This window comes from Camelus dromedarius, chromosome 15 (assembly GCF_036321535.1).
Source record: "Camelus dromedarius isolate mCamDro1 chromosome 15, mCamDro1.pat, whole genome shotgun sequence".
NCBI classification, from domain to species: Eukaryota; Metazoa; Chordata; class Mammalia; order Artiodactyla; family Camelidae; genus Camelus; species Camelus dromedarius.
In genome coordinates this window covers 1,969,823-1,997,724 of record NC_087450.1, presented here as the reverse complement: position 1 = coordinate 1,997,724, position 27,902 = coordinate 1,969,823, and the positions used below count along the sequence as shown (strand labels likewise).

Sequence of the window (27,902 nt, the reverse complement as noted above, 5' to 3'; positions counted from 1 at the left end):
TCTCGGAATGGGCTTGGCCTTACATATGATCAGTCATCCAACTCCCAGTGTGAGAGGCTTCGGGCTCACCTCCTGCCCTACTGTCAAGGCAACTGAAACTCAGTACAGGAGCCAACAGGCACCCCAGGGCTTCTAAGGCTCATGTATCACCCAGAATCCCTGCTTTCTGGTTTGTCTTGGCTTCTGAGGATTTCCCCTCACTTTCTTGACAATTAGCTGTGCAGCTTGAAAGATGAGGAAGGATGGTTTTATTTCTTAATCCGCATTTTAAGAAACTTGTGTAATGAAGGTTTTCACAAGTTTCTACAACCCTCCATTGCCGAGACAGAAAACACACTAGATATTTTCTATGTTAAATTTCATGTGTATTTTTACTTTTGTTTTCTTAACTGCAAACAGACATCTTTTAATTAAAAAAAATTAAGGCCCCAAATAGGATAGAGAAAGGGCATACAAAATTAAAGGGCAAAGACAGAAAAATGATAAGTACTCTACAAGGTTAATATAATACTTACTCTATGGATCAGATCAGCAATTCTCAGTAACAGCTATTTGAAATATGACCATGAGGTAAAAGGTCTCTCTTGTCAGGAGATGGCTAATAGAAAATAGAATTAAGTCAACAAACTAAAATTCTAAGTCTGGCGAGGTACAGAAGGCTACCAGCAAAATGTGTCATCTTCTGGAAAGGAGGGAGGCTCACCAGCTCTTTACTGTGGAGCCTGAGCCCATGGGAGGTCGGTGAAGTGAGCTCTGTAAGTATCCAATTAGCAAAGTGGGTGATGAATAAAGAGATGTGAGCTTTGATGACAGAGATGATACTACTATTCACTTGTCCTGTAAAGTATGTCTTCACGTTCAGTGATCACTACCTCAGCGTCCTCAGGGATTAAGATTATAGGAAAATACACAGCCGGGGCCCAGACCTCCTCTTTGAGCTCGTGACACTGCACTTAGATGTTGCAAGGGCAACTCCAACTCCACCTGCAAAGAGCTGACTTCATGGTGCTCCTCCCATAGCCGTCCTGCCCAGGGCCCCTGGTTGGGGGGCAAGGTCTCTCTGCCTCTCCGAGCTCAGGCCCATCACTCACAGATGTGACTGGACCCCTCCTTCAGGGCCCAGATTTCCTCAGTCACCGAGTCCCACCACCCACACCTGTCCTATCAGATACTCACTGGCACTGACTCAGCACTGACTCTGTGCTGGGTACCATGCTGCACACTGTGCACACGTTATCTCACTGGATCTCCACAGCAGTCCTGGGAGGTCGGTACATCACTGCATTTATTGATTAGATAAATTGTTTCTTTTCCTTGAGTGCATCATCCAAAGTGACACGGCTACTGAGCCACAAAACTGGGACTGAAAACCACTTGAAAATTCTACACTCCTACACCTGGCAGCTACCCTAATCTGACTCATCACATCACCTCCAGCGGAGCCTTCTAAATGTTTCTAAGCATTCTACAAGACAAAATTGATCTACGAGAGCACCTCACTCCCCTACTTAAAATCTGTCAATGACTGTCCACTGCCCTTAGGAGAAAGCCCCACTGGGCCTGAGCACAGCCCAATGGCCCGGCATCTGCGTTCCCTGCGCGGCATCGCCGCCTCACCCACCACGCAGCTCTACACTGGCTGTGTCCAGGACAGGGATGCTGACTCCGTACAAACCGGGGCTCGTCTCAATCGAACAATGATCACCTTCTTCAGTGTCCACCTTCTTCACTGCTGACTCTCAGAAAAATGTTTTCTCAGGATGAATCAATATCTTTTTCCTTACAACTTCCCGTCATTGATAATGAGCTCCACCCAAAAAGAGAAGACTTAATTCTCAGTCTCCTTATCTGTAAAGTGAGAATAACAAGAAAATATGTGAGGTTTTAAGAGAAATAATATTCATGTGAGGCTGAGGGACAATTCCCAACATACAGTAAGTACTCAATATGTGCTTACTTATTATTAATAAGAATATAATGCATTCCAGCAACCTTAACTCAATGTTTTATGGCTATGTCCAACAGACTACAGACACACTTTTGGACGAACCACTTTGAGCGGATCAGCACAAGCATACTGGGAAAGGTAAGCGCTGAATCCGGTTACAGCTGCAGCCACCCAGCACTACGGGGCGGGGGCAGTTTCTCAGACTATTACATGTTGTTTGAGCATTTAATTGTCACTAATGAATAAAGACAGGTGTTCTTTAGTCAAAGCTCCTGAAACATAAATCTTCAAAGATTGATGCAAATTGGATTTCAAGTACAACACTCTCTCTAGAAATTATTTGATAATAGTCTTAGCTCCTCTGCACATCAAAAGGGCATGTTCTTAATATATCTGACTACACCGAAAGTGTTGTTTAAAAGAAATTAAGATGAAGCCATCCTAAATAAGCTCTCAGTATTATCTTCACAAAGCCCCACCCAAGGGTCTCATTTCTCACTTCCACATAGGTGTTCAGGTAGCTTAACCTGGGTCTTGGTTTCTTATAACATGGGGGTGGGAAGAGTTGTGGATAGATTTATGTTGCAAATATAAACCTAGGGTAGTTGCTGCGTAGAAATCCTAGAAATAAACAAATTGATATATAGTCCTACCTCAAGAAGCTCAGACTTTCCATTTACCACAGCATTAAAAATTAAATGAGAGATACATTTAATAAAAATTTACAAGATTTGTACATTGAATATTTTGAAGTATCACCAAAATATTTTAAAAGATCTACATATATGGAAGACATCTCATGTTGATGGAATGGTAGACAATATTGTTAAAAATGTTAAGACTCCCCAAAGTGATTTACAAATTCAGTGGAATCCCTATCAAAATTCCAACTGACTCCTTTGCAAAAATTGAAAAACTGATCCCAAAATTCATATGGAAGTGCAAGGGGCCCAGGACAGCCAAAGCAATCTTGAAGAAGCAGAGCAAAGTGGGATGACTCACTTTAAAGTGTACTAAAAAGCAATAGTACTAAGTCAGTATGGTACTGGCATAAGTTTGGATAAATAAATCTATGAGACACAATAAAATCCTAGGGGGAAAAAACTGACATTTACAGTCAGTTTTCCACAAGGGTGCCAACAACACTCCATGGAAAGAATAGTCTATTCAACAAATGGTGCAGGGAAAGCTGGGTATCTGCAGGCAAAAGAATGAATCTGGAATCTGGACCCCCATATTTTATATAACAAATAAAAATTAATTCAAAATGGATCAGAGACAGAAACGTAAAAACTAAACCTATAAACTTTCTAAAAGAAGACACAGTATAAATCTTTGAGGTCCTAGGATAGGCTTTGGTTTCCTAGATACAATACGAAGAGCACAAGTGATAGAAGAAAAAAGCAGATAAACTGGACTTCATCAAAATTAAAACCTTTTTGTTACAGAGGACATCATCAAGAAAGTGAAATGACAGGGGAAGGGGGTATCTCAACTGATAGAGGGCGTGCTTAGCAAGAAAAATAAAATAAATCAATACATCTAATTACCTCACCTGTAAAGAAATTGTTTTAATGTTTAAAAGAACTAAAGTGAAAGCACAATCTGCAGAATAGGAGAAAAATTTTACAAAGCATGTATCTAATAAGAGACTAGTATTCAGGATATATAACAAATGCTTACACCTGAACAATACAAAGAAAATCGACCCAATTTTTAAAATTTCCAAGGATTTAAAAAAATACACAAATGGCCAATAAGCATATGAAAAGAAGCTCAGCATCAGTAGCCAAATCAAAATGAAAATGAGATCTTATTTTACAACCACCAGGATGGTTATAATCAAAACATGCACAATAACAAGTATTGTTCAGGAGGCAGAGATACCTCATATGTGGCCATTGGAAAGGGACAATGGTGCAGCTTCTTTGGAGAAGTCTGTTGTTTCCTCAAAAGGTTAGAGTTATATGGCTCAGCAATTTCACTCCTACATGTAGAGTCATCCCTTAGTATCCTCAAGGGGTTGGTTTCAGGAACCCCCCATCCTGGATTCCATAATCCAAGGATGTTTGAGTCTCTTTACAATCAGCCATCTGGATCCATGAAGTGGAAACTACAGATATGGCGGGCCAACTGTACAGCCAACAGAATGAAAACATATTCTCACAAAAACTTGCACATCAATATTCATGGCAGTATCATTCAGAGTAGCCAAAGGTTACAAACAATATCCATCCATCAATGAACGGATAAACAAAATTACCAAGAATAGTCCCACAAACTTTTGATCATTGAATCTTTGACAAAGGAGGTGAGAACATACAATGGAATAAAGACAGCCTCTTCAGAAAATGGTGTAGGGAAAACTGGACAGCTGCATGTAAATCAATGAAGTTAGACTACTCCCTCACAGCATACACAAAAATAAATTCAAAATGGCTTAAAGACTTAAACATGTAGACAAGACAGTATAAACCTCTTAGAAGAAAACATAGGGAAAACATCTGGCATAAATCTCAGCAATGTTCTCCTAGAGCAGTCTACTCAAGCAATAGAAATACAAGCAAAAATATACAAGTGGGATGTAATTAAACTTACAAGCTTTTTCACAGCAAAGGAAACAGTAAGCAAAACAAAAAGACAACCTATGGAATGAGAGAAAATATTTGCAATAAATGAGACTGACAAGGGCTTAATTCCCAGAATATATAAACAGCTTTTACACTTCATAAGAAAGAAAAACAAACAACTCAATCCAAAAATGGGCAGAAGACCTAAAGAGACTTTTCTCCAATGAAGACATACAAATGGCCGATAGGCAAATGAAAAAATGCTCAATATCATTATCAGAGAAATGCAAATCAAAACTGCAATCAAATATCACATCTCGCCAGTCCGAATAGCCATCATTCAGAAGTTCACAAACAATAAATGCTGGAGAGGCTGTGGAGAATAGGGAACCCTCTTACACTGTGGTGGGAATGCAGTTTGGTGGAGCCATTGTGGAAAACAGTATAGAGGTTCCTCAAAAGACAAAAAATTGACCTCCCATATGACCCAGCAATCCCACTCCTAGGCACATATCCAGAAGGAACCCTAATTCAAAAAGACACCTACACCCCAATGTTCACAGCAGCACTATTTACAATAGCAAGACATGGAAACAACCTAAATGTCCACTGACAGATGACTGGATAAAGAGGTTGTAGTATATTTGTACAATAGACTACTATTCACCATAAAAAAAATAATAAATTAATGCCATTTGTAGCAACATGAATGGACCTGGAGAATGTCATTCTAAGTGAAGTAACCCAGAAAGAGAGAGAAAAATTCCATATGAGATCGCTCACATTTGGAATCTAAAAAAAAAACAAAAAATGAAAAAACAACCAAACAAATAGATAAACTTATCTACAGAACAGTAACAGACACAGAGACATCGAAACCAAACTATGGTTACCAGAGGGGAGAGGGTGTGGGAAGGAATAAATTGGGAGTTCAAGATTTGCAGATAGTATGTATAGAGTAAACAGCAAATTTATACTGTATAGCACAGGAGAAAATATTTAGTATCTTATAGTAACTTCTGTTGAAAAAGAATATGAAAATGAATACAGGTATGTTTCTATATAAATGAAGTGTTGTGCTGTACACAAGAAACTGATGCAACATTATAAACTGACTAGAATTCAATGAAAATATTTTTAAATAGACAAAAACAAAAAAAGAAAAAAGATATTATCAAATCAAAAGAATAAATTACTGATTGAGGCTACAACATGGATGGACCTTGAAAGTTTATACTAAAATAAGCCACACACAAAAGGGCAAATAGTGCCCTTTTAGGTGAAATGCTCTAAGCGTTTATTGTACTATTCCAGTACATTTTCTGGAGGTTTGAAGTCTATCAAAATCAAAATAAAATGTATTATTCATTAAAAACATAAAATGATTCCTCACAGGAGGGCTTTAATTATTAAATGCAGAAATGCATGTAAAGATCCTGGAACAACAATTTGCATGTCCACAGAGTGTCACTGTTGTCACTGCCACTCAGAGGGTGGTGCCAGCGCTGATGAGGGCTGCCTCCACTCACTCCCCTGCAGAGAGGAGTGAGGGCCTGGGCTCTGACAGGAAGGGTGACCATGAACATGGGTTAGACAGAGCCACTCCCCAGACTCTGCGTTACCCAGCTTTCTTATACAAACTGCTCCATCTAACATAAACACGCTACAGGGATGGATCTTACAACACAGGGAATATAGCCAATGTTTTACAATAACTATAAATGGAACATAAAAATAAAAATTGTGCAACTATTGTACACCTGAAACTTATATCATACTGTAAATCAGCTATACCTTTATAAAAAATTAAAAAATAATTTAAAAATTTTATCACTTTAGTATTCAATTCGGTTTTTAAGTAACTACTAAACAGCTTAGAAAGTATAAAATATTTAAGTGTGATAAGTTTGTTTACATAATTATTTACTTTCAGCCTCCTGCTAAAAGAGAAATTAAACAATTTTTTTAAACACAGCTTAACAACCATAACAACAAAAAGACAAAAGTGAGAGTGAAGACAAAATGGAGATTGAATACTTAAATGAAACCAGGGGAAGGTAAAGTCATAAAAATGAATGCCATGAAGTTAGGGTAAGTGTTAAAGGCCGACTAGAAATTCAGCTGTAAGATTCTTGGCAGCTAAAGCAAAAAGTAAATGATGGGACGGGTGGTAGAGCTCAGTGGTAGAGCGTGTGCTTAGCGTGCACGGGGTCCTGGGTTCAAGTGCCAGGGCCTCCACGAACAGATAAATACACCTAATTACCAAACCCCTAAAGAGCCCCAAAGAAAAGAAAAAGAGAAATTTGTTTCCTAAAAAAACCTGATATTAAATTTAGATTAAATACTTGAAAAAAAAATAAAATAGAAAAGATGAGTGACACAAGCGATAATGCCCGTGAGATCAATCTGCAGTGGCTGCTGGCACGTCCCCATGTCCCACGTGGGAAAATCTGAAACATCCTTCTCACCACTCAGAGTCATCCTCAGCCCACACCACCCCTCCCCCTGTTAAATGCAGGAGCACGGGTAGGGCCCGGCCTTTGCTCTCTCTGTGTCATCACAGTGAGACAGGATGGAAGGGGGCAGAGCACAGCCATTCAAGGAAGGCCACAACAATTAACATCAAAATGGTGAAGGATTCAATCCCCAATAGGCCTTGAGGCTCAAGATGAAGAGATATAACTTCTAGCAGAGCTTGAGCTTCATTATACACCCATTGTAATAGTAACATGGTGAATAACATGCCCAAAGGCACCATGGCCAACCCAAGGCTAGCCACAAAAGGTCACAGGGTGGGAAATGGCCAACTCCCTGGGAATCCCAGCCCCTTGCCCTTAGGCTGCTCAGTCTAATTATTAGCATATGAAACCACCAAGCCCAAGAAAACGAGCAACACAGCGCCACCTCGCGGTCACCACTCTCTCTCCCTCTTCCGAGAAGGCCCACAATCTGTCTGTGGAGTGTGTACCTACTTTTAATCTGAGCACCCGAACCCCACAACTCGTGGCCTTTCTCTTGCCTTTCAATGTGTCTCTGTGAATAAATCTACCATTACTCAACAGTGGCTTGCTCTTGAAATCTTTCCTGCATGAAGCCAAGGACCCACGTCTGGTGGGGCACATTCCAGGGGCTCAACCAAAGCCTGGGACACAGCCCTTCTCATGCCCCACATCTGTTTTCTTGTATCAAAAGGACTGGGATATGAAGGGAGTTCTGAGGCCCCAGCTAAGGGACAGAAGCAGCCCCCAGGGCTCAAAATGGCGGGCAGCCCCTCCCCCAGCAGGGGCCCTGAGGTCGGCCCTGTTCTCTGTGGTTCCCTGTTGTGCTGACCCCCTAGCCAGACAGCGTTCTCCTAGGCCTGTCCCCACAAAACCCTTCTCTCCAAAATACAAGCACATCATGTCACAGTCCTCTTATTCAACCAGGAAGTTTTCAGCGCACTTTTTCCTTCCCTAGTAAAGAATCTATCTGTCCTCCCTCCCATCCCACCACTTCTTTCTTTGTGAGAACTCTGTACTCCTCACATACCATCCTGAACGCAGCTGCCTTGCTAGCTGGGACCGAGATGCTTCAGTCTCACAAAGCCTGCGTCCTTTCACTTTCCCCTTTCTACCTTAAAAAGCCTTTCCTGAGTCTCCCACCCCTCTGATTCTGAACTTCACAAAGTGCTGAGGTTGCAGTCACTGTGTGCATACCTCCCAGGTTTTGGCTAGATTTCCTTCGAAAGATCTTCACTAAGGAGCTGCATCAAGAAGTTTACAGAGGCTATTCTTATATCTGAGCTGAGGAGCCTGCATAAAATTTAACTGGCTTTGAAGAGAGAGTTAACCAGGGACAGAGAGGCCCCAGGTCCTAGTCAACAGTGTCATGAGGCAAAATGTTCTTCAAAGGCTCAGAGTGGCTTCTGAACACGGAGTCGGCAGGGAGGAGATGCCAGGCAGTGAGTGGGGTGAGTGACACTGGGTACGCTTCCCCAGCTGGGGAAGAATTGGATTTTGTTCTAGTTTTCCAAACAATTTCTGACTACCTTTTTCTCTTATTGTCACATACCATTTCCTACGAATTAAGAAAAATCAATGTCAGTCATTTCCACCATTTGGTAAAAGCTACACGATATCATTCACAGGGCTGGGATATAACAGCCACACCGGTCTAGGTTGAAAGACCAGTGGGGGTATTTCCAAAGTAATCACGGGCATGCAACAAACTCCCCAGCTTCAATTACCTCATCTCAAATGTGAGGCCAATAAAACTACCAAGCAAAGTGCGTTATGATTATGGCCAAAATCTGTTTACTAGGTAAGTGCCCGTAAGAGCTGCCGCTGAATGGGGAATGAGTATGATCAACGAGGCCAAGTCAACCTGGTCACACGCGCCCTGCCTTCCTGCGTTGGTGCAGGACTGGAGTTTGTTTAGCTGAGATGAACGCCCCCAGAGCAGCCCCGAAGGGAAAGCTCCCAGCTCTGCGTGGCGAGGCGTGTTCCTTTCCTTCTCAGAGATGATCACAATTTGCAGTCGTCAGTTTTTACATTTATCCCCTTAGTACCTGCCTCCCCTCCGGAGTTTTGCTTAAGCAGCACAGGTCCAGGTTTGTGTTGCTGCCTACTGGATATTCTGGGCTGGGAGACAGGCGACCCCACGTCTGGCTCTGGGGCTGAACAGAGAGGGCAGAAGGCCCAGGGGCCCATGCTGAACCGAGGCCCCAGCACCCAAAATTATGGTCTGACTTTGAGCAAATTACACAGTCTTCTTTACCCTGAGATTCCTCATCTGTCAATGAAAATAACTGCCCATGGCATATAGAGTTTCAAGGATTAAAGGACATCACCAAATTCACAACCTATTCAAGGGGCTACCAGTGCATCCTCAACAGGCACATGCTACATTTACGGCTGTGACACACGCTAAGCGGGGTGGACAGACAGAGTGAACACTGCTAAGTGCCTGTTTGTTAAGTGTTTCATGAGTGTTATAATACTGTTTACAACTTACAACAAACCCAGGAAGAAACAAATATTATAATGCACATTTCACAGATTCACCAACAGGTTAAGGGAGGTTACACTCTAGTCCAAGGCCCTTTGGTGAGGAAATGGCGATTTAAACCTGTATCTGAGCCCAGGCCTGGGCTACATCTCTCTCCAATCCACCTGCCCAATACACAAGTTTGCACAGGCCAGCTCTTAAATGCAATGTGTGCCACCGTTTGTCAATGTTTGTTAGTTACCATAAACTGCTCTCAGAAACCGCTACAGAAAAGACAGGTGGACCCACATCCCTGCCAACAAAGTAGAGGAATTCTGCCTTGCCTTCTCCTGTAATGTGCAGAAACCCTTCCCTACACCACCAAATTCAAATGTATGCTTCATCCGTGTTTATGTTTGTACACAGAATATTAAAGTAGAAGGTACCTGCAGTAATTCTATCTCGGTTCCTTTCCAAGTTTCCAGATTATCCACAATCAGTCTGTGAATGAAAATACTACAATGTGAATGAAAATACTGCAACCATGTCAGTAAACAAATAATGCTGAAACCAAGTCATCAGTGGTGGCCGCCATCCCCCAGCAAGGACAGGCCTGAAGACCAGCCTCTACAGCCACTCACAACAGTGCCCTCTGAACAGAATGAGAATAAGGAAAGACAGGATACTTGCCCTAGATAGCTAGGTGCTTGTCTAAAGAATGAATCCAGTGAGCCCAAATGATACATAGAAAATCACTAAACTCTTTAACTTGACATACCTGGTTTTCTTTAGATAACAAACAATGTTTTATTGTTCCAACTACCTGGTCTTTGTTGTAAAGTTCCTATATATCCTAGCTCCTCCCCAACCTCTTGGGAGCAGTCCCTCAGAGCGATCTCAGAGGCTGTCATCCCGGCTTGAGTCATCCCGCCAAATAAAGCATAACTCTAAACTTTCAGGCTACACATTTCTTTCAGTCGACAAGTCCCAGAATAGACACAACTCATCAATTCTGTAATGGAACACACTGGATCAGGAACCAAAAGCATGTTCTAGTCCAGAAAAATTACGGGACCCTCTTTCTTCCTGTCATTATACAATCCAACCAGAACTCATTAATTTGCTGTCTGCTCATCTGGCAACCAAACTCAGAGAAGAGTCAACTCAGCGGAGTGCCGTGCTGGGGAGAACACCCCGCAGCAGCATGGCGAGCTGCCTGCCCTCCCGCATGCTCTGCTGATGCCTAGTGTCCTCCGTGGAGACCAGGCCAACAGAGCTATTCCCAACAGCTGCAAAGTCCCACACATTAAATAAAAGCATTTTATTTTATACGATATGTTACGTATATAACCCTCTCTGAAGACAGTTTTGCAAGAAGCCCAAATCTTCAACATTAATCTGCAAAGGCAAATGCTGGCCCAAGGGAAAACAAGTCTTAAAACAATGCTAAGGCCTCCAAAGTCCTCTCCAGGACCATCAATCAAACTGCCTGCAGGCCTGCAGCTGCAGGCGGCTACATGTCTGTTTTTAAAGCAACCCCTTCCTGCCGTCAGGTGCTACAATGTCTCTCTACACCCTCCCATCTGAGGGTAAGAGCAGCCAATGCAGAACCTTGCAGGGAAGCACTGACAAGACTGGACACAGAGGATCAGAGCTAAACTAAGCCTTCTGATGACACGAGCTTGTCACTGTGTCATTTTACAGATGAAGATATATAGAGAGAGGTGGGGTGATCTTGCTCAAAGTCACACAGCTAATAAGTGGCAAAGTCTGTATCCCAGCTACACCCTCCGGTGTGACGCCCCCGCTGGGACGCCCACAGGGTTCTCTCGTGCCTGCCGGACCAGTCCTTTACTGTCACTCATAACCCACCACAGTGTCTGACACTAGCCTGCCTTTTCAGCCTCTTCTCCCTCTAGTTTCTCAGAAACAAGGCTGCTCGGGACACTGTGTGACTTCCAGCTCCCCAAACCCTCCGTGCTCAGGGTGGTCTTGCCTGTGCATCCAGCACCCTGCTCAGAGGCTCTTCCTCCCCTGCAGGAGGACGTTTCCCCTCTCCGCAGGGACACCCCCTTAGGGAAGCCCTATTTTCGCCCTCAGCATGGCAGGTGTCCCAGGCCACATCCCGTGCTGCCCCATTAGGACTGCGGGTGCCCAGGTTTGCTAGTCAGAGCAGCAGCCTCAGAGCCAGGGTTTATGCCCGGGTCACCCTGCAAACCTACTGCCCGCCACACAGCCCCCAGCCAGCAGGTCACCTGGAAGTCGCAGCAAGTGCCCCACCCAATCCCGAAGTCTCTTCATTTGCCAGCACCGCTGATGACTGGTCTCCAACCTTTGGTCAGTTTTGCACAAAACAGCAGCTTCCACTGTGAAGCAGGGGGTTTTCTCTTCTGCTCCCCATCCTTACTGGAAACGTCAAGGGAAACCAAAAGGCCTTTTCTCAACCCTTTTCTGATGACACCCTCCCACCCACAATATTCACATGCTCAAGAGCTTTGGGTCCACGTGGTTTTGTTTCCCATACGCTAAGTGGCTCAAAACACTGTGGGATTCTTTCTCTTTTGAGAGTATTTGTTTGTACTGAGTTTATCGGCTTTAATCACTTTTTGTGTCTCCCTTCAGTGTCCCTAGCAGTTGCCACTTCTTACTCCCTTCAGCAGCCTCCCTCCCAACATCTAGTCTAGGAAATCAGCTGTGATGAGGGGCCCGGGGGCAGTCACAGAAGATGGAACTAAGGCACAGAGAGGCGACATAATTTGCCTGAGAAGATCAGCTTCAAGCCCCGACACTGTGTGTCACGTCCCTCTGTTTAACTCTTATGTTAAACTAGTTAACTTTTTATAGATTATGGTTATAAACAGATGAGGTATCAAAATACATACAAGGACACACATCAACTCTATGATGTTCATTAACTCCTCTATTTTGTTTCTATTTATTTTATTTTTGTTAAAAAAAAGTTAGGAACCTCTGCAGTCAATATAGCAAAATGTTAATGGGTTTTAAATCCTGAATGTAGAGGCGTAAGTGTATCATTAATCATAATTATTTGTATACTCACAAAATGATTTGACAGTCTCTCTCCCCTCCCGCTACTCGCTACTGGCTCTCACCTGAGCTCCCAGACCACACATCGAACAGCCTTTCACTTTACGCACAGCTGAACTCATCAGTTTTCCCCCAGAGCTCCCTCTGCAGCTTTCCCTCCTCAGAGCACAGCAGGACCATCACTTACCTCATTAATCCACCCAGAAACCTGGGCCTTACTCCATCCTACCTTCACAGACATCATTCATCCTTTCCTTTTTACCATCTAAACATGCCTAAAGTCTGTTCATTTTTTCCCAGTGACTGTCCCACTGACTGTCCCACCGCTCAGGTGGAAGCCACCAACACTGCACACCTGGACTCACGAGTCTCCCAAGTGGTCCCACAGCCTCTCTCCCATACTAGACAGAAATGGGATATTGTCACTCCCTTGCTTTTATGACTCTTTTGAAACCTACTGTTCTTAGAAGAAACTCCAAGTTTTTCACCTGGTGAAGGTGTTTGCCATGAAACTCTGAGCTCAGGAACGGCAGGACCCCCCTCCTTCTTGGCCCTCCGCTTTCCCCAAGGCCCAGCCCTCTGCCCCTCAGCCCCACCCTTTGGCACAGCACTGGCTCAGGAGGACCTGCTGAGCTACACCAGCCTGTATTCTAACCCTGGTCTTGACTTCTTAGCAAACTGCTTCACTTATCCATACAAATCCAAGGTAGATTAGAAAGATTATAGATGTTGAGCTAGACTATTGATTTGGGGATTTTGCACTAGCAACCTGCAAGTACATGTTCTAATGATTCTGTCTTCTTAAAACCACACCCAGATTTTAGTAGTATTTGTGGAATGTCTTCGGAGTAAAAGGGACTGTACTTTAAGAGACTATATGTTTTATAACATGAACAACCCGGACAGGGTCACAAATGGAATCGCCTCACAAGTGACAGAAGACAGGTGAGAGGCACAAAGCAACAGGTCTCAAAGATGGTAAGAGCAAAGTTCTTTCACCAACCCCCCAAAAATTCCTGAAAGAACCAAAAATTCTGAATTTTGAAAGTAAAAGGCTATCATATATAGAAATAAAATAAATGATCCTCTTCATCAGTGTTTCAAGATCTGACTCCAGATATTTTAGCAGGCCATACTGAATCCTAGCACAGAAAAATCAGATGGACTAGTGGTGAGTAAGTTCCAGGAAAACGGCAGTAATTCCTCCACTTGTGTAAAGACATACACTCACCTGCCGAAGGTGAATGTAGAACGCATTCTGGAGAAATTCGGAAGCTTCCAGGGTCCGCTTCTGAATGGCAAGGACACGGACAGCTTGGGAGCATGCTTCTAACTGAGTCACCGGCATTCTTACACTGCAGGGGGAAAAGGAGGTCCTCAGTCGAAAGCAGAGATATTCCTGTCGTGTCTCCCAGGCCGCGCCTCGGGGACTCAGTGCCCTGCAGCAGCCCGGCCCCAGGCGAGGACATGCAGCGTGGCCCACCCAAGCAGGAGGGGCACTGTGCTTGAGAAAGCCCATCCCCGATGGGGGCAAGAGGGGCTGGTGTGGTTGAGTGAACCTATAAATACCCACATAAATATGCCTGCATTCATTCAAGTGATACAAGCAACATTAGCAGGCTATTTAACAAAATTTCAATTTTCAGTGGAAATTTTGCCATTCCTTTCCACTTGTCCCCTGCACTCTGAGACAGGCTTAGGCTCTCTCACACCTGCAACTCTGAAGCAATAGTTGTGAAGTAATTTTACTTTGCTGCAAGTGTCCTCATTCCCCGTGTCACTGTGTCTGTCCTCTCTTAACACAGTCGGATATCTTCCTGGATCTCTACCTGAGTTCCTTTCCCCTCCTCCTCAGATCCTGAGATAAAGGACAAGTGAAGACACATGACCAGAAAAGGCACTGTGGACTTGACCGAAATCCACAGTGACCCCCTAGGTGAGTGCTGCCCACCCCTTACCTTCGATTCTCAAGGTTCTGCCCAGGGTGACATCCAGCCCAGAGAGGTGGCCCAATTAAAAGCTATGTGGCTTGGGCACGGGGACAGGTGCAGGAGCTGGTTCCGGGGCCAGGCCCTTCCCCACCTCTGCTCCCTCTCCCCCGAAGCCCCGCTGCCAAGCACTCAGGCTCCGTGATCTGATGTCCTTCTCTTCTACTCTACTCCAAACCCTTTTCCTTTTACTTTTTTCCCTAATTATCCCCAGCTGGAGTGATTTTTCAATCGCAGTATCTAAAAAATTTCCTGCAGCCGAAAATGAGGTCTCCAGATACCAATGCCCATATGCTGGCTCCTGAAGAGAGCCACTGGCTGGGGGACCCTCACCAACACTCACGGGGCATCAGACATGTTCCAGGGTCGGCCACCCCCAACAAGATTTTGCTGTGACCCCTATGCCCGCACAGCATCCCTGCTCACAAAAATATAGTTGGCCCACTTATCGGTTATTAAGAAGCAAAAATACAAAATTGCTCATGTTTCTTACTAAAATTATCTATGAAGCGGAAAAGGGAATTGTAATAGTAAAGAACAATTTTGACCCCATGTTAGGTCTGTTCCTTTGGCTTTAACCCTGTGCCCTGTTTTCTAGGCTCAGACTTGCTATCTCTGCACCATTTGTAAAAGAAAGTTGCCTTTAGACTGAAATATCCAGGACAGCCTCTTCTCCTGGCCGTGATCTTGAAGGATGCTAACTAATCTGCACTTATGTAGAGATGGCAAGTTGCAAAATAGAGAATAACTTTTATTTTTGGAGGTTTTACAGGGGCAACATGATTTGATCCACATGGACAGCTGCAAGAACAGCAGATTCAAAGGACAAGCAATTCATACAACAAGAAGTTTCCAACAACCAACTGCAGCCCAGCCCCTTTTTAGTATAAAAGGAGACTCAATTCTGACTTGGGGAAGATGGTTCTTCAGGACATAAGTCTGCCATCTTCTGGGTCTGCCAGCTTTGCAAATAAAGTCACTATTCCTTGCTCCAACACCTCATCTCCCAGTTTATTGGCCTGTCATTTGGTGAGCAGAATGAGTTTGGACTCGGTAACAAAATGACTGCATTGGAGGTAGTATGTCTCCACTGTTTCCTCGTTTCCAATATGTAACATGCACATTATTTATGATCTAGTGCAAATAATTCATCAAAGACAACCACAAAAAGAAACTATACTCACCCAGCTATCAACACTGAAGTCAAAACCTGTCAATTTTATATGCTGTTTAAGAACACAACCGAAAAACCTAACATAGGGTGTCGATTCCATGGAAATAAAATTATTTCTTCTCCTTCAGAACTTTTTCTTTTCTTTTCTATTTTATTTTGTTTTGCTTATTGAAAAGAAAATAAGTCAAATCATTTTATTTCACGTATTTTTGTTATAGCTACATACTTTAAATACTACAAAAAGACTTAAATTGCAATAAAAAATTGTTCATATATTAGTATAAAGATATATACACAATCAATGGGGATTAGGAAAGGAATGGACATTTACTAAAAATCCACTGCAATCCAGTCTTTTACAAGCATATCCTGGAATATAAGCTCTATTATCCAGGGAGCCTCACCCACATTCTCACTACTGAGTCCCTTAGTAATCAACCACGAAGTCACCAGCATAGAACCATGTGATCAGTATTTTAGGAATAAATGAGGGAATTAGCTCATTCAATTCTAAAACAAAAACCCTAAAATAAATACTGAACTTATTTACAGATAAAGAAAATTTGTCCCCAAAAAAGTAAAGTTTCTTCCTCAAGGTCACAAAGCTAATAACTGGTAAAGGCAAGATTTGAACTAATCTTCCTGATTCTAAAAACTAAGGTGGAAATCCCATTCGACTGGGGAGTGTCCAGCTGCACAGCCTATCACCCTATCTTTGTTCAGAGCTGGCCTTAGACAGCCTGAGACAGCACCCCATTCCTGTGGAACTCGAGGGCAAATGATAACAATAAGGATTTTATATCCAGCAGTTTCTTAGGTCTCATGTATATAAAGTGTCAGCAGGTCAGCAGAAAATCTCTGGGAACCATGAATGGGTCCAGACCTTTTTGCTGATTAGAAACTCAATCTATCAAGATAGAGTGACCTTCCCATGAGAGGCCACATGGACATAAAATAAAGGCAGCTGAACAATGGAAACTAGCAAGACCCCGGAACTCAAGCAAGGATCCCTGCCATCCCCCACCCAGTTGCCTCTTCATCCCCTTGGACATGAAGACAGAAGACCCGGGTTCTTGTCCAAGTTACACTGTCATGGATTCTCACACATAAAAAGTTATGACTCTATGCTGTCGTAAGTCCTTTCCAACTCAAATATGATGACACCAATATCTCAGCAGAATATCTATGTCTCCACTTCCCCTCTCCTAATAGGAGAATATTTCTGTGGACACAAAGCAGAAATCCAATTTAAAAAACCATGTAAGAAGCCAGGCGAATTTCTGCTTAAGAAACTTTGCTCTCACGCTCAGTGAATGAAAACTCAGAAAAAGTGGTCCTTCTCCCTCAGCAAATGGGAGGTAGCCTGATTGTGTGTGTGTGTGTGTGTGTGTGTGTGTGTGTGTAATTCAAATATAATCATGTCTGGGACGTGTACAGATTATTTTTAATTTCACTGTAATTTCATGGGGATGAGCCAACTTTTAAAGTAATTTGAATGTAGTGTTCTGAGACAGACTCAGTCTCTTTTGGTGGAGGAGGTGAAAGGGGAAAATAAAGGAAGAAAGAGGTAAATGAAGCAAAGAAGTAAGAATACTGCTAGGGAAAGGCAAGACGTTAATTTTGTTCCTCATTGCATCACATACAAGTTAGGGACTGGCTTTCCCCCGATGTCTTATCGAGCACTGAGTTGCAGAAGAAGAGGCGACAGCCCATTTCTCACTGAGATTGTGACTGTACGTGGCATCTTATAGACACAAATCATTTACACTGATCAAACACTCTAGCACCAGGCTGTAATTCTCCTGTTTTGAGAGACAAGAAAACAGGAGTTCAAAGAGGATGTATAATTTGCCAAAAGTCAGAGGACCAGTAAACAAGAGAGGATGAATTCAAACTCAGATCTGAATGCAGAGTCTGATCTCCCAACTCCCAGGGCTGGAAAATCCTTAACACACAGGCTCCCCAGCTCCCCTGCATTGTTCCTGGCGCCAAGCATTTCCCATGGTAATGGTCTCCAGTTCTCACAGACACAGCGCTCTGTGCAGCCAATGACCTTGATCAGACCTTGATCATCTACCTGTCACGCCCACAAGGCTTCACCATACAGGCAGGAAAGCTGGCTTTCAAGTGCATACAAAGCCACCCTTGGTCTAACCTGGGTTCTTCTGCGGCTTCTCCAGCCTAAAGGCAGCCATGAAAATGCTCACAGTTTGTACGTGAGCCACACTACCTCTCTCCATCTGTGTCCCCACCTATACTACTTAGCTATGAACATTTTGAGAATCTTGGAAACAAATTTTTAAAAACAGAAAAGAAAGGATTCTGGAACAAGTACTTAATACTTACAATTTTAAATGACAAGTTACAAAGTGAGTATTGACAAACCGAATCTTCCTTTCTAAATGTCAGTTTTAAGCATTTAAAAATATAATAGCAAAAAATTCTCACTTACAAAATTAACAAAAACATAAACAATAAACTGGAATAAATTCAAAAATAATGCCCATATTCTAAACGGAGAAACTTCAGGACTTTACTGAGGGTTAAAGTAAGAGTTATGAATGTAGAGACATAAACATATTGCATGGAGGAAAGCAGTTTTGTAAAGATGTAAGTTCTCCTAAGAATAATTCAAAACTTACTAAAAGATCCCATGAAAATTCCAATCTGATTTTTTTTAACTTGAACAAAATATTTTGGAATTCTTCAGGAATAATAAAGTCATAATACTTGACAAGAAAATTTGGGATGGAAGAAAAGAATAAAAAAAAAATCAGACTGCCAGTTATTAAATAAATTTTTACAATATGTAAGATATGGTGCTGGAGTAAGGAAAGGAGATTGACAGAAGGGAACCATGAGCTCATAAAGAGACTCTAGTGTATGTAAGTATTTTGTACAGGTGGGATTTCAAATCAAAGAGAAAATTATGAATTCGATAATTGTCCTGGGACAGAGAATCACCTGGAAAGAATAAATTCTATTCCTGTCATAATGACCACAAGATAAATTGCAGATAGTGATGTAAATATTAAAAAGTACTAGTAACAGCAAATACAACTCTTTGCTCTTATTAACTCAACTTCTCCTCACTATAACATGTACTATTATAATTTCCATCTTAGAGATTAAAAAAACCTACAGAAGAGATTTATTCCATTATAAGAGAGTATTTCTAAGAATAATGTCAAAGATAAAACCCATAAGGAAGACATTTACTATCCTAAGAATAGTTTGAGCCACAACAAAAATCAAAAAACTTCCTGAACAAAATGAAAGGAAAGAAATGACAAGAAAATGCTCTGTGATACATGTTGATGAATTCACGAAGTTAATTTTCATAACATACAAAAAGCTGTCACAAAGCAACAAGAAGCTCCCTCACTTAAATGTGGGCAAAGGACAAAAGGAATCATTCATTTTAAAAAAGTCAAATGGCTAATGAGTGAAAAATGCTCAAAACTTCACTGGTCATCAAATGCAAACAAAAACAATGAAAAAGCACTTTTGCTTATCATATTGGCAAATATTTTAAAGGTATTCTAGCTAGTGTCCATCTGTGGGAGAACGAATCATGAGCGACTTTTTCAGAGGATGACATGTCAATGGATTTGTAAGCTCTGAAAAACGTACATACACACTGACTCAACTCCACTTCTAGGAATTGTTTCCTTTAGGAAAAAAATAATCAGTCCAAAAAGATGTACCCATCAGGGCATTTACACAGCACTGTTTACAAAGGTGGGAAGAAAAACTGAAGTGAAATCATATCCAGCGATAGAGAATTGGTTACATAAGTAATTGTGCATTTTTTCATTCCCCAATGGAGAAGGAATTTCTAGTCACTTGAAAGGAGTCTGTGATGAATGTAAATGTCACATCCAGGGACTAAATTTCCAGGAGCCTTAACTAAAGGAATACACATACAAGATCACAAGAATGTCTGTACAAGAAGGATGCAACTCAAACATTCTTTCTGACAGTGGAAAATGGAGAAAACTTAACTGTCCACCATCAAGACAATGATGCGGTAAATCAAAGCGAGCTGCGGGCGCTGAGGGAGCCGGCGTTTCGCCGTGGTCCAGGGCCTTGTCCATGCACTCTCCCACCAAATGTGTCCGTGGACAAGAGACGACACCCGCACATCAGGAGACCCCTCCAATCTATCTGAAAGGACCGGGTGAGTCTGGAGTGGGAGGACTTCCATGATATAACCCTGAGTGAATAAAGCGAGCTGCAGAAAAACATATAGTATGGTCTCATTTTTAAATAAAGCATATATACACACACCTATACATTGATTTCTCATATGTGTATATATATGTATCTCATAGGCATAAAGGTCATGAAATATATATACCAAATTTTCAACAGCTTTTACTCTCAGGAGATAATGGGAAGGGAGTTAGTGGCCTTCTTGTACCACCACAGTTCTCTTTTCAGTATTTCAGTTAAGTATACTTGGAATTTAAAAGTTTAAGTCCGAAGTAAAATGGACGATGCCTCCATAAGACAGAATGCTACACTCGTCTTTAAAAATCATGCCAGGGGAGATAGAATATTGTAGAAAAACATGTAATAAGCCGGATGGAAAATGGAGGTCTCCGAACAGTAAACAGGGACAGAGTGCTCACTGGTTTTTTTGACAGAGCTGATACACACTGACAAAAAGAACAGAAAATAAATGTTAAATTCTTAATTATTATCTCTGAGTAGCGGGACCAGGATAGACACTTTTGCCCCTTTTTTCAGACATATTATATTAAATGCACATTATTTTTCAACTGAAAAAAGCATTTTTAGACGTGTAGTACCACGCAGTGGGGAATAATACATGAATACTTACAGAAACAAGTAACTAGGAGACACCGCAGCAGCGCCACACAATGTAGAACGGGCAATCCTGATTAACACCACTCAGTTACATAAGGATCCACAAAGTGAGAGCACCTGCTGTAACAGGGCGTGGCCCCCTTCTATTTGTCAGTTGTGTCTTCAGGGCTGAGGCAGTTCTGAGCACGGCCAGTGTCAGTTCTGGTGTCTGGATGGATGCTACTGGAGGTGAGGGCACCTGCAAGCAGAAAGGAATAACAGAAATCATCCTCTGCCTTTTCTGTCTTGTTTCTTTGTTACTTTAAAAGAGAGGCATAAATAAGATAAACTGTGTATCTCCCTTACTGAAATTTCAGTAATGAAACGGTTTTCAAAGTGTTCACAACTTATACTCTGCCTATAACCGTCTTTTCATCAAAACTTCATATTTATTAAATGTTAATTAACTCAGTTAATTAGCTCCCTGTTGAAACATTCAAGTAAAGAACATGAAATGCCTTACGTAAAAGAACCACACCTGCAGTGGCTAGCTCAGCTGTCTTGACGGCAATGCAGTCAGCCCCCACCATCCCGTGGCCCTGAGCTCCTGATGCTGGTAAGGGAGCACGCTGCTGCCTCAGATGGAGAGATACTGTGAAAGCATTTTTTGAACTCTACAGTACTGACAAAACATAACTGACAAATCCCAGGCTCCTTTGAAGCTGTCATTTTCGGTTGCTGGCCAACCCCAGTCAATGAGCAGAACCACCCCATTCCCGAGTCATGGGACTCACGTGGGAAGAAGTTTTGGAGAAATTTCCAGGTACAGAATGTAACCAACTATATGTAGAACTCTGACAAAAGAAAAGATGAAATACTCTGATGTTGAAGACACTCAAAATATTCTCCTAAGCCTTAGTAGCTGGAAAGGCTGGGCTTCTCCTCATCCACTTATTTATTTCACAGCCAGTGAGCATCTCCCACAAACTCTGTTACCCTGTGTCTGCTGGGAGCATCAGGTAAACTCTTGCTTTCGATCATATAAGTCACAGGGCAGACGCGTGTGTCTCACACCTGCAACCATCACACAAGCTTGCCTCCTAGCCTCACTGTCTGAACTTGGCCCCATTTTCTCACCTGTTTATTTGGTATCTGTTCTTCTGTAAGCTGCCTAATATGCTTCTTGGAACAAGTAAGAAGAATGAGTGGGTTGATAAATGGACAGATGGACAGGTGAGAGATGGGCAGACAAAAAGAGAGACTCCAAGAAAAGGGGAAAGAAAAGGGGAAAGAAAATTTCCTGTGCAGAACCCTCTTCTAGTCAGGGAAGAAAACCGCCATGGAGACGTGTGAAGAGGCAGGTGGCTTAGGGCTGTTTCCTGGATTCCATGAAAAGTCACACCAAGAGATGAGAGGGTAGAACTATAAATAATAAAAGAAAAAAGCATGCATGCTTGAAAAATATATCTACAATATGTACTTTCTAAAGAATAGATTCAAATCAGCAGGGCCCAATTACACAATCCTTGGGTATTTACAGAAATGAGAATCCCATCTCCAAACCACAAGGCATCCCTTCGGAGCACTGAGAGTCTACACGGGGCTGTTATAAAGCTGTCACCACAAAAGCTATGCTCTCCTGCACTTATGAGGAATGAGCAGCTGTGCTCGGGCTGCCCACGCGCATCATTTACACCCTACATCACGTCTACGGGGGAGGGACGCCTAGCGAGCCCCATCTCTGCAGGACAGAAAACAAGCCCGGGAGAGGCTAAGCCGATCTACCAGTTCTCCATCTCACAGGACTGGCCACTCCAGAGCAGGACTCGAACTCGGACCCACATTTGTAATCACGGTACTACCGTGCTTTGTGTGCTTTTTGTGTGTATAATACATTTGTCTCTGGCATGAAAGGATATTTAATAAATGATCGGTTGTCCTGTCTATCTCATTTGCTCACAATCAATCTTTATATTGTTGAATTGTACTCTTTTTCCGTGGAGAAAGGAACGGTACGAGCGGGTGTTAGAATGAGGTGGGGCTCCATTCTTTATCTGTTACCTCATCTCATCCAAGTCCCCAACCAGGGAGAAGGAGCAAATGTTTTCTTCATCTTTTAAAGAGAGGGCTCCACTGATGGTGACTTAACTCCAAAACCAAGTCTGGGGAGAGGGCACATTCAGCAACCAGAGCATTATCACCTGTAGGAAGGCAAAAACAGCTCACGGGAGGGCTCAGGGGGTCACCCTGACTTAATTTCAATCGATAAAACAATAATACACTCTAAAAATACTAGCATGCAATAGATTGGCTCTTTCTTGGCATCTAGCAAGTTTACACAGCCCACGTGTAAAATTATCGTGAACCAGTGAAAGGAAATGTCTACAGGCAAGAAAAATCAATGCCACAGGTAAACTGAAACCCAGGCTGGAGGAAAGGAAGAGAAAGGGCATAGTAAAGAAGTGGGGAAAGGCTGGGGGAAAAAAATCATCACACGGACTCTCAAGCATCATCCAACAAGCATATAATCATTCAAGAGAGAGAGAGTTACTGAGGTCCTATTCTGTGCAAGATTGAAGAGAGGGTGAAGCAAGAGTGCAGCGACCATGGTGGCAGCAAGTGGCGGGGCTCAAATACACTTCTGATCCCGGTACCTGGCACACTTGTCCTCAGTATAAAGGCAAAAAAAAAAAAAAAAAAAGTAAAATAACTCTGTAAACTCAAAGCATTGTTAAAAAAAAATTAAAGAAGACCTAAATACCTGGACAGACAAACCACGCACATTCCTGGATCAGAAGACAGCGCTCTTGGAATGGCAGTGCTCCCCAGAACGATCCGTATATTCAACGTGGTCTCGATCACAATCCCTGCGGGCTCCTCTGCAGAAACTGACTAGCTGCTGCTACAATTCATATGGGAATTCGAGGGTCTCAGTAACCAAAACGTACTTGAAAAAGAAGAACAATGTGAGAGGACTTGTAATTCTCAATTTCAAACCTTACAACTGTATCTCTAGGTGAGATTAGAGGCCATTGTGAAGTTATTACTGTGTTTATCCGTATTTTCTAAGTTCTCTAGAATGAATATAACTGTTAAAATAAGAAAAATAAAAAGTAAGGTATCTTTTAAAACATGCACACCGATTCATTCATTGGGAAAAAAATATTTTAACTATAAAGAGGTAAACAAATATCTAGTGAAAAAGGACTACATAAAAACAAGAGTGTATTTACATTTTTCATAAATTGAAAACTGAAAAGCACAAACACATCAAGTTTCTAGGGAGACCGATGCAACATATTAATAGTTAGTTTCAAAAATTCTAATTAAACAATGAAAACTCAAGAAAGGGAAAATCACGATTGACAGCCAACTGCAAACACATGGAGAGCAAAGGCCTAGAAATCACAGTTCCTTTAACTCTGATACTAACTCAATAGAAGAGGAAATTCCTCCCTGAGGAGACAGTGGAATCCCATGCATAAGACAGGATACACAGTACAAACTGCACTAGAATCTGGGGTGATTTTCTTAGAATAATTCTAAAGTTACAACATTGCTGAAAAACTATAAAAACACTGAAAGACAGATTAAAACACACAGTCATATATATTATATAGAAACATATGAAGTCTGCTCCTATGTTGCATAGAAATACAAACATATTTGTTCATTTATGGGCACTGAATATTTTATCCCAGGTAGAATATTTCAACTAAAACAAATAATCAATAATACACACCTCTTGTCAAATCTACTTGATAAGGTACTCTACTTTGTAACCATAACGTGTCTAATATAGATCTAAAATTAGTGAAAAAGATCTTTGTATGGTTTCTTGAACTCTTCTCAAAATTCCAAGCTTAATTTTAAAATAGATCTGAGCAGTATTTCTATATTAACTTTTCCCTCGTGAAATGAACAGCACAGTCTGTTGTCAAAATTCTGTCCTTACAATGATTCACGAGCACTGTATCCTAACAAAACTGCTGTACAGCAAGGCACTATCCAGACACTGGGACCAAACAAATGAAACACAAGGAAGACAGTGACCCTATTCTGGAGGGCTTACCATCTGTGTCAACTCTGGGGTTTTTATTTGATTGGTTTGATTGGGTAGCAAAATAAAATCAATCAAGTACTTTCTTCTTTGAGCATTCTGTAAGTCATGACTCTGTTGTTAGTGTCATGAGAAGGAAAGACTAAAGCAAGACTTCATTAGGTCAACTAGCAACAGCCATCACTGGGGAGTGAGTAATAAAGAAGTTAACTGATAGCAATGCTTCTGCCTACATGAGACCTAAAATAAACCTACACTGATCTCTTTAAGGAAAATGAGGGGATGAGGCCCCAATGAGAAAAACAAAAACTAACAAGAAATCAAAAAGGAAAGACTTTTTCATTAACGATTCCAGGAAGGAGGGGAGCATGGTGGTGAAGAGCACAGATGCTGGGGACAAACATGAGGGTCTGAACTCCCACAGCACTGGGTAGCTTTGACACTGATAAGTCAGTGAAATTTTCTGCATCCCAGTCTCCTATCCATAGACTGGGGAAAACAACAGCACCCGTCTCCTAGAACGGTCCTAATAATTAAGTTATTTTATATATAAAAGTTTAAATAAAATACCTCAGATATTAAATATTACCCCAAAAGCACAAGGAAAAAGAAAACAGAGATAAATAGCAGTTCATCAAATTTTAAAACTTTGCTTCAAAGGACACCATCAAGAAAGTGAAAAAACAACACACAGCAGAAAATTTTTTCAAATCATTTATCTGATAAGGAATTTGTATCTACCAAAAAAAACCAAAAACAAAAACAAAAAGAACCTCCTACAACTCAACAATAAAAAGGCAACTCAATTAAAAAATGAATAGAGGATCTGAAAAACATTTTTCAAGGAAAATATACAAATGGCCAATAAGCTCAACGAAACGATGTTCAAAATCATTAGCTGTAAGGGAAATGAAGTCGAAACCACTAGGAGAAACCGCTTCACACTCACTACAATAGGTTATAATCAAAAAAAGAATAACAAACACTAATGAGGACACAGAAGATGCAGAGGTCGCAGCCGTTGCTGGTGAGGATGTAACACAGCCTGGCCACTTTGGAAAAACGCCTGGCAGGTCCTTAGAGAGTTGAACATTTGGTTTCTGAATAACCAGGCAATTTTGCTTCCTGGGCACACACGTAAGAGAACTGAAAACTAATGTTCACATAAAAACTCCTACAGGAATATTCACGGTGCCATTACTCATCACAGCCAAAAAGCAGAAACAACACAAATGTCTATCACGTGATGAATGGGTAAACAGAGGGGCCCAGCCATACAGAGGAATATTATTCAGCAATAGCAAAGCATAGAGTACTGACCCAGGCCACAACGTGGACAAATATTGAAAACGTTACTCAGTGTGAAAGAAGTCAGTCACAATAGATGCTTCCACTTACATGAAGTAACTCGATTTACATGAAATTTCCAGCAGAAGCAAACCCACAGAGAGAGAAAAGTGGCTCCCTGGGGCTGTGGGAGGATGGGGAAGATGGGAATGTCTGCTTATGCGTAAGGGGCTTCCTGTTGGGGGGATGAAAATGTTCTAAGATTGAATGGGATGCACAATTCTGGGCATAGAGTAAAAACCACTGTACATTTTAATGGGTGAATTGTTATTAAAACTTTTAAGAACAAAAGCACCTCGGGCCAGTACCTTCCCATAGTAAATGCAAATTGCTAAATTTTATTACAGGAAGAAGAAACTGCCCTCAGCATGAAAGCAGGAGTTCAGCAAATGTGATTTAACCGAAATTGGACAAGAGCAATTCACTTGAAACAGTTGCTGAGTGTACACAAAATATTAAGACATGACAAGGAAAATCAGTTTGACATCACGAAGAAGCATTCTGCTTCAAATGCAGATCAAGGATTAGGCAAGCCCAGCTGCTAGAAATGACCAGAGAAGAAACCTGGTTCTTTAAACAAGCACCAGAGCCAACAAGGAAATAGTGGTGAGGAAAGCAGGCGGCCGAAAATCTGGAACACTTTGCTACAAATAATTTCTCCACTGAAAATTCAAAAATAAAATGAAAGTGATGTAATACTGTGTTGACCTCACGTGAATGGGCTTCCTCCAGTTCTCGACTGTTTTGTAACCCCGAATGAGAGAATCAGGAGAATCAGCATGGCTCCTGGGAGTCCCCAAATGACTGCCCACCAGCACGCTGACCACCATCACATCTGCCAGGGTGGAATTGCAGAGAAGAGACCAACTTCTGAAAGGCACAGGAAATATTGACAAGGGAAAAAAAGGCTGATGTCAGTCTTGGGACAGAGGCCCTGAGAGCAGAGGCCAGAAGGCTGCAGGTGAACTGGAGTGGCCCTGGGGCAGGAAGGGACCACGGCGGAGCAGATCTCAATTCTCTTCTCTCTCTCCCTTGAGTAGGAGAGATAAAGTCTGCATCCTTCTCACCTGGAACTGTGGGCTCTGGCTGGCAGAAGTCTTACCGACATGGAATGAATGACTCAAGACTGTGGAAAAAGGAAAGAAAGCGATAGGGAGTAGGAAGCCAACTCCAAGAGCCTCTCAAATGCTCCCATATTTATTGTGTATAATCAAAGAAAATAGTCTTTAACAGTTGTGTGATAGTAAACAGGAACTTGGGGAAAGACAGGATGAGACAGAGATTGTAGAATCCACAATGAGTAAAAAGGCTTAGTTTACCTTTAGGGGAGTCATGGGGAGAGGGGAACAAGATAAATTCTTTAGATATTCATTACAAAGCAGACCACCAGTCCAGCCAGGTCCGTGTTTTGGGGATAATAGACTATCTAACAGGACGCACGCCCAGCATTTATAGCTGAGGGCCTGGGTCATTGCTGTGCAATGAACAGAGTGCTATCTAAAACTTCAAATATGCAAGCAAGGCATTGTCTCTACTTTTTATGGCAAGGAGACAGGAGTGAGGATGCACAGGTGCTTGCTTGAAAGCAGTTACTAAGCACACTTTTTCTTCTTAAAGTTGACATACGTCTGATGTCTGTTAAATTTGTTAACCCAATCATGGGCTATCACATGGAACCAGTATGGAGGACACCCTAGGATGACAAGTCCTGGCTCTGGGTCTTTTCCTGCCAGCTTCGGCCATTCCAGCAGGGTCTAGACACATCCCTGAATAACGATCCCACAGAACCACCCAGACTCTTAACTCCTGGTGCTTGGAACTTAATTTTAGCTCTACACAACTTAACATAGAAAAGTTTCAGAAATAATAGATATTATATTCTTTTTATATCTCATCATAGGACTGATTTTTCTGATTGCTCTAAGCTGCTTCTATTTGGTAAATCACCTAATTCTGCAGGTGAATTCAGTACTTTCCATTGCGCATAACT

At 42.0% G+C, this 27,902-nt stretch overlaps 1 long non-coding RNA gene across 2 annotated transcripts in view; it reads right to left on the bottom strand.

Annotated features, from left to right (window-relative positions):
• Positions 1–335: 335 nt before the first annotated feature.
• The window catches only part of LOC135323021 (uncharacterized), a 50,000-nt gene continuing 22,433 nt past the window's right edge, over positions 336–27,902 (bottom strand). The window contains exons 1-6 of one of the 2 annotated variants that reach the window (XR_010384098.1): positions 23,267–23,539; positions 22,567–22,706; positions 21,300–21,359; positions 20,540–20,764; positions 13,763–13,886; positions 336–1,848 (exon numbers count right to left, since the gene is read on the bottom strand). This is a non-coding gene — a long non-coding RNA (uncharacterized LOC135323021). Of the gene's footprint in view, positions 1,849–13,762; positions 13,887–20,539; positions 20,765–21,299; positions 21,360–22,566; positions 22,707–23,266; positions 23,540–27,902 lie in introns of those variants that run through there. The other variant, XR_010384099.1, reaches the window with a different exon arrangement.